Here is an 8039-nt window from a genome sequence, read left to right on the forward strand (position 1 = left end):
CTGTGGTCTGCCTGACTTTCCCCCAGTGGAGGCTGGCTTTGCTTTTCTTCTCTCCTACCAAACTGCCGCCTTCCAGGCAAGTCGGAGATTTCTCTTCCCTTTCACATCAGTGTGCTCAAAAGATACAGGAGGAGAGAAACAGACACACAGATGATGTGATGCCCTAGGTCTCATACTCTTAGGGGGAAAAAGCACAAAAGGTACTGATGGTCTGACTAAGGGAGAATGTCTGCATTGCCTACCTAGCAAAATTCTTACAGATGCTCTTTGAGTTCAGCCTACATAAGGATGCAGAATAAGGCACCATGCACTTTGCTGTGGTTGACACAAAACTGCTTACTTTCTTTCTCTGAAACAGGAAAATGGAAAAAACTAGTTGTGTTGAATTTCTGTTTGCACCCTCTGTTCATAAGAAGATCCTGCTTTGTGTCGCACTCAGCAATTTAGTGAGAAAAACACTGGGGTTAGTAACTTCAAAAAGCTGTTGGAGAAATGAGGTAACCCTGGCTGTTCCCAGAACCAGTGGGAGGGAGGAACAAAATGGAAACTTGGGGGAAAAACAACGGGCAACAGGCAGGTGAATGATGCAGGTGCATGATTGCAAGTACAAAACCAAAGGTGAGGAGAAGGTTGTCCAGGAACTTGAGGATAAACTGTTCTCCTATGATATGTCTCACCTACTCAGCATTCAAAAGGAGCCAGCCACAGCCCCACTATCTGCAGTCTTATCAGAAGAAAAAAACACTGAACACTGTAGCTGGGTTTCTATGAATGTACCTTTGCTGTAGAATGTGAGAACAGGTAACGAGCATCCTTCTGACTTCCTCTGCTTGAGGAGGAGAACAGCAATGGCATAGCCAAGACCTCACTGGACTGTGATACTTCCATTCTGTTGTTTCCTCCTCCTGGCCTGTAGTGAATTCAGGATGCAGAATTCCGTCTGAGCTAATGAATTACAAATCCTGTTGATGATTTCTTGTAGTCTTTCCAATGTTTTGCATGAAACAAATGGTTCTGGGACTTTTTCAAATAACACGTTAACATTTTACCTTAAAAAAAAAAAAAAAGAAAAATCAGCTTGAGAATTGGCTTTCATCTTCTGCCCCTAAAGTTTAGGTAACCTTGCAGTGACACATAAGCCGACTTGGCAGCAAAAGGTATTTGTCTCTGCATCCAGGCTTTAGCTAGGACAATAGATAGGAAAGCTGTGTGGAGATTTTATAGAGACACAAATCCCAAATTAATTTCACAATTGATCCCCTAATCCTTCACAGAACTTAATTAACAAAGCACTGTTAGCTAATGTTCGTGGAAGAGGAAGGCATTTTACGTGGAGTTGTGCTAAGCATTTGACACTGTCCTGTACAACATCCTTGTCTCTATATTAGAGAGACATGGATTTGCTGGATGAACCACTCTATGGATAAGGAATTGCCTGGATGGTTGCACTCAAAGACTTGTGGTCAATGGCTAGATGTCCAAGCAGAGACCAGTGATGAGTGGAGTTCCTCAGGGGTCGGTATTGACACCAGCACTGTTTTAACATCTTTCGCAATGACATGGACAGTGGGATCAGGTGCACCCTCAGCAAGTGTGCCAATGACACCAAGCTGTGTGGTGCAGTCGCCACACTGGGTGCTATCCAGGGGGACCTTGACAGATTTGATAGGTTGGCCTATGCGAACCTCATGAAGTTCAACAAGGCCAAATGCAAGGTCCTGCATATGGGTCAGGGCAATCCCAAGCACAAATACAGGCTGGGCAGAGAATGGATTGAGAGCAGCTCTGAGGAGAAGGTTTTAGGGGTGTTGGTTGATGAGAAGCTCAACATGACCTGTCAATGTGCACTTGCAGCCCAGAAAGCCAACCCGATCCCGGGCTGCATCAAAAGAAGCATGATCAGCAGGCTGAGGAAAGTGACTCTCCTCCTCTGCTCTGCTTCCATGAGAGTCCACCTGGAGTAGTGCATCCAGCTCTAGAGTCCTCAGTGCAGGAAAAGACATTCACCTGTTGGAGAGGATCCATAGAAGGGCCACAAAGATGATCCGGGACTGGAGCACCTCTCCTGTGAAGATAGGTCAAGAGAGTTGGGCTTGTTCAGGCTGGAGAGGAGAACACTCCAGGGAGACCTTATAACAGCCATCCAGTACCTAAAGAGGACCTGCAAGAAAGATGGAGAGGAACGTTTTACAATGGCATGTCATGATAGGACAAGGGGTAATGGCTTTAAACTGAAAGACAGTAGATTGAGATTAGATATTAGGAACAAATTCTTCACCATGAGGGTGGTGAGACACTGGAACAGGCTGCCCAGAGAAGCTGGGGATGCCCCATCACTGGAAGTGTTCAAGACCAGGCTGGATGAGGCTTGAGCAACCTGGTCTAGTGCAACATGGCCATGACAGGGGAATTGGACTAGATCAGGTCCATTCCAACCCAAACCATTCTATGATTCTGCAATTCAATGATTCTGTGATTTTCTGATTCTATAATTCAATCAATGCAAGGCATTACATTTAGTAGTGATACTACTACAGTGAGGTGTTTTATTATCTCCTTTTTCTTTGTTCTGTTTATATTCAATCAAGATTTAGCCAAAAACATACAATGTGCATTAACACAGTATCTAGGGTGGTTGCTGCCCTCTGCTTCTCTCAAACAGTAGTGATAAGGTAAGGCTGACACTTAATGAAACTGAGTTTTACACAGTGAATGGTCTTGCTGATAAAGCTTGGGTGCAGGGGGGAGAAAGAGCTTATTTTTGCTCTTTTCTGTTTTGAGGAAGTCGAGGCATAAAAGACCACTATAAAGGACTACCAACTGATCTGATGGGTGGAAAAGAAAAAGACAGGGAAAATGTTGACAACTCTCACGGATTCTACTTAACGCAACTACCAGTCACTTCTGGCAAATCTGTCCTTTGTTTGTCTTCATTTTCACTCTGCAAGAGGAGCCCTCAGCACACAACTTGTCACATGAGGAAAGGTTAAGGGACAGACAACTGGCGCAGAAGGGCCTCTGGCTGAGGAAGAGGACTTCTGCCTCACCAAGGTTACCACAGAAGGAGCAAACAATCTTGGCGGCGCTGGGGATGTATGGGATCATCTGCAAGGCACAAAATCCTCCCCAAGCCCGAGTGAAAAGGCCATGTTCTGGCCAGAGCTAACACATATATGTTGTGCTAGCTATTCTGGTATCATTTCAAAACATGTGCATACCGATTGCTGTTGAAAAGCAAGCACAGAAAGCCAGCCAGTTATCTGAGTCTGAAGTTTCAAAACTATTTTTTAAAGAAAATCTGAACCTACCAGCCTTTTTTTGATAGGTCTTTAGAAGTTGATTTAATGTTTTCAGTCTCCTTCAGACAAACCAGGCAACTGAAGACTTGAATACTGGGCAATGAGCAGTGTTTTATGTAGTTTTTAAATGTAGCCAAACATGGAAAGAGGTTTGGTCGAGTCTCAGCTTGACTTTGTCAGTTCTGCTTGGCTTTCCTTTCAGTGAGGTGCAAAGAAGAGGGGAAAACAGCTTTCTAGGTGGAATGAGAAATCTTTCTAGCCAGCCCAACTAATTCTAATCTGGTATTTTAAGGAGCATTTAAATGGAAATTATTGTAGTATACTAAATGCAGAACATTGAATACAATACACCGAACTAATACACAAAACTGTGTGATGTTATATTTGTTACAGATATGTTAATTCATGAAACAATTATTAGTAATAAAAAAACTAAAAATACTCTTCTTGCTAGGAAAAAACGAGTAATTAGAAAAATATTTTAACATTAATATGTTGACATTTGCCACTGCACATACAGTCAAAATAGTCACAAAATAAGGTTTTATAGACAAACTCTAGACTGCTAGTGTGTTGAATCTTCCATATGTTTCTTCCTTTCTTTCTCCCTTTCTTCCCTTCTGTCTGTCTCCATCACACTATTTGGGAATTAACCTTTCGGAGCCAGACTGTGAATGTATCTAGTTGTAGATCTGAGTGGCAGGACTGAGGACCTGTGTACATTTGCACTGAAACCTGCAGCAAGGAAAGCCTCTGTCATCAGAGATGGCAGCTGGAGCCGCCTGCGTTCACCCAGGCAAACCAATTCCCACGGAGCAGAGGAGGGACACTTCAGACAGCAGCTCCTGTGCCTCTCCAGCATGTCTGCCCCAGCCTTTGCCAACTAAAGCAAGCCAAAAAGAGGTAAAACTGTGTTTTGAACAGGTATTTGCTTAGTCAAATACAAAATCATTTTTTTAAAAAAAAAAAAAGTTAACTGTTGGAGAGGAAAGAGCCAGTGCTGTGTGTGGATTCCAGCATGTGCTCAGCTGTCTGCTCCTCCTGTTCATGGCAGGCATTTGGGATCAGTGTCAGGGGGCAGAAGCCAACCCAGGCACACAGGGCAATGAGGTTTCAACACCAACTTTCCAGAAGTGGGAAAAGGTCATATTTTTGCATTAAATCATGGGTTATTGTAGGAAATCAGTTGTTTGCAAGCCAATGTGCAAGGTATAGCTTACTTGGCTGACACCTGAGTCTCTGACTTGCAGTAATACTGCTCAGGGAAAGAGGAATCTGCAAGTAAAGGACACTGGCATGTGAATGATGAGGCTTGAACTTGAGCAGGTCCGAACCTTATGCAGCCTGGCCACAGTCCAGCACAGCTGCATGCTACCGTAGGCACCACAGCAATCACCCATACCAGCCTGCTTTGCTAGCACTGCGTGACCACACATCAGCAGATCACCCACTGTAAAAGCAGACAGACGCAGGTGATAGGGATGAGAAATTATTGTATGAACGTTGTGTCAATCACACACTGTGCACTTCTGCGAGGCTAAGGGTAAGGCCTGGCGAAATCCCTGTGGATGTTCCCATATGGTGCAAGAGGAAGTTGCGTAAGCTTATAGCCGCTCATGGGACAAGTCTGAGAAGCAGCACTTGGTTCCCAGCTCTGCAGCTGCTGTGCTATGTATGGCCTTGTTGTGGAGTCCAAGACACTGCTGCAATGTGAAACAGTTTCCTAAAATATCTTGTTTGACATTGGCCACTGACTGAACCAGCTTCATCTCGCATCCAGACAACTGTCCCCTTGTGCACGCTCACTGTCAGTGCCCCATGAGGAACCAGCACAGAAACCCTTCTGCTTCTGCTGTGCTATCCTGAAGCTTCAGTGTGCACAATTAGGGTGCTCCATGGGTTGAGGGTGATCAAAGAGGAAAAGATCAAAAGAAATTCTGCTCTACTGATGGTGAGAAGATTCCAAACAAGCAGCTCTTTGGTGGCCAGAAAGGTCCTACAAAAGACCTGGTGTAGTGTGTGTCTGCCACAGTGATTAAAGAGTTATTAAAACATTTGAAATCATTATGTAAATCTGACAGCAATTACCAGCATCCTCGTGTTCAATGGGTGAGTGTGCTCCAACTGGCTCTCAGAGACAGGCCAGGCAATGCATATTGCACTTATTTATGCCACATCTGTTCTTATTCCCAAAATGAGCTAACCTTTGCATTTATTTTGATTAGCAGAAGAAGAAAAAAGATGCATTATGATTTACCATGACTAGCCTCTGTTTTGGAAGAGCCTAGAGTGATATATCCACAGGTCATTCATTTGATTTCAGTGGCCACAACAGCATAGTACTGCCTCTTTTTGCTTCAGTCTTCTCATTTGTAAAGCAGGAATAACAGCAGTTGTGAGCCACCACTGTTCTTATCCAAAAAGCACATGCACTCGTCTCTTTTTCCTCTTACCTGATTTCCAGGAAAATAAACTTTAAACCAGTATGTGATTGTTTCAATTGCCTCTCTCCTCTTCTGCAAGCAGCTTTTGTTTAACCTTCCCTCACGTGATCTGTTAATGACGCCCAGCCTGTAACTTTAAGGTTTAAAAATAATTCCTCATATCACTCTCAGACTCTAACTTTATCATAGGAAATGCTTTCCAGCATGTCAGCTTGCCCTTTAGACACCACTGCTCCAAGAACAACAGGAGACAGACAAACAGGTTTTTCTTTCATGCTTTGCAACTGTTTACAACAGCTTGAACAAGCACCAACATCGCACTCAAGCACTTCAAGATTTATACTTCTCTGAACTTTGTTACGGTTTCCGTTTCAAAATAGAAATGTTGAGTCATTGTTTTTTCAAATCAAAATGTGATTTCAAGTATCAAATAATATATTGAATACTCCCCAAAGCCTTTTTTTAATTCTGTTAAAATACCTTCACAGTGATCTCCGGGGTAGAGATGGGCAGTGAAAAAATTGGCCTTGGTCAGAGGAACGTCACAATACAGACAGGATTTGCAACTTTCAACTTGTTACGACAGAATGTTAAATTAAGAAATTCAGGAAATAGTAACTACTTTTGTGTAAAAAAAAAAAAATCCTTTTTAGTATGAGGAAAAACATCACCAATGTCCTTTAAATTTTAGATAAACATCAATATAATGTGGAAATTATTCTATATTCATGAACATCTGCATCAGCAATTTAACATGATACTTCCCCATGTCCACCCACATTTCCCCAAGTTAGCTTTTAAAATCACAAATCTCCCAAAACTCAGAAATTACTATCCACCAGAAATCAGGAGGAGACACTGAGTAAAGAATGAGGAATCTATCAAATTGAGGTTTGAAACGTTAAGGACGTGAGTTAGACCATGATCAAAGCTTCAAAGCTGACTTCAAGTATGACTCAGTACTTAGCCTCTCTAAAAAAAAAAAAAAATACAAGTTAAGGTAAAAGAAGAAAAGAAATCAAAACAAGTCATTTTTTCCATGTGTACAAAAAAAAAACCCACCAAACCAAAACCAACCAACCAAACAGAAAAACCCACCTCATCAGAAAACCTCACAGAAAAATAATATTGCTTTTGGGAAAACCTAACCCTGAAGTAGCAGTGGTAGGAGGACCCCCACCCCGGTCTTTCTTGCAAAGCAAGCAACCCCTTGCATCATCCCCAGCTCCTGTGACCAGGTGAGACATTGAGATGCAAACGAAGTTGCCTTTGCTTTGTAGGTCAGCAGAGAAGCTGGAATGCAGTTTCTTATCGGACATTTGGGTGAGGAAATGATGGTTCTGGGAGATCACAAGACTGCTGAAAACAAAGAGATGTTTCAGAAAGCTTGTATCACTGCTCCCCAGCCATTTCCCAGGTCTTCAGAAAACTCACGGAACCGTGTCTGTGTTCCCTTGAAGCAGATGCTGCTTCCTTTTCTAAACCAATAATAATGCAACTAACTTCACTCTGGGTGCTCCAGCTGAAGCACGGTTTGAATCTGATATTTTACTAGGGAGAATCCAAAACAAAGATTCTTAAGTGGGTACTTACAAATGTCGTTAATTTCAGAAGGACATCATGAACTTCAGAGCCACCTCAGGTCTTTGGTGAGGAATAGCCAGGTTGTGGAGCAAGTCTGGTTACTTTTCGTGGAGCTGTAAGGAAGAAGAGAAACAGCTCATGGATTTTTGGTAGCCTTTTTACCAGCCACATTCAAATCAAGTTAGGTTAAAAATATCTGCAGTTCCTAAAACTTTTCTGAAACTGACAATAAACTTAGCATTGAAGTGAGTAGCATTTCTTAAGATGAAGTAGGGATATCCATTCTATAATTGTCTTTTCACAACCTCGTAGCTTTCTGACAGTCACTCTGGTGTCGGAAATTTAGTGTGCTTTTTTTCTGTATGGAGAATCTTTACCGCAAAATAGAAGAACAACATGATTATTTTTCTGAAAAACAAAACAAAAAGAAAGTTGACCTAGTTTTTTTTGAAGTTTCCTTTTCCTACACGCAAATATGGCTTTGGCATTTCTGACACATAAATCAGACTCTGGCATGTAAAATCAGCATTAGTGTTCTCTGAAATACACACATGCTTTTCTAAACTGGATCCATGTTTGGCTGAACAGAAATTCATATATGACTTTTTTTTTTGTTTGTTTGTTTTACCATTTAATAAAAGTTGGTCAGTGAAAATCTGCTATGAAATGCAGGAATTTGCATTTGAGGGTAGATGACGCTTTAAGATACTTC

At 42.1% G+C, this 8039-nt stretch overlaps 1 long non-coding RNA gene across 1 annotated transcript; it reads right to left on the reverse strand.

Moving 5' to 3' along the window:
* Positions 1 to 804: 804 nt before the first annotated feature.
* LOC139826388 (uncharacterized) lies at positions 805 to 5842 on the reverse strand. The gene is made up of 3 exons (XR_011736403.1): positions 5753 to 5842; positions 2008 to 2161; positions 805 to 1049 (listed from the first exon to the last, which is right to left on the reverse strand). It is a non-coding gene; the product is annotated as an uncharacterized lncRNA (long non-coding RNA).
* Between the last annotated feature and the right edge of the window lie 2197 nt (positions 5843 to 8039).

This window comes from Patagioenas fasciata, chromosome Z, assembly GCF_037038585.1.
Source record: "Patagioenas fasciata isolate bPatFas1 chromosome Z, bPatFas1.hap1, whole genome shotgun sequence".
In the NCBI taxonomy this organism is placed as follows: domain Eukaryota; kingdom Metazoa; phylum Chordata; class Aves; order Columbiformes; family Columbidae; genus Patagioenas; species Patagioenas fasciata.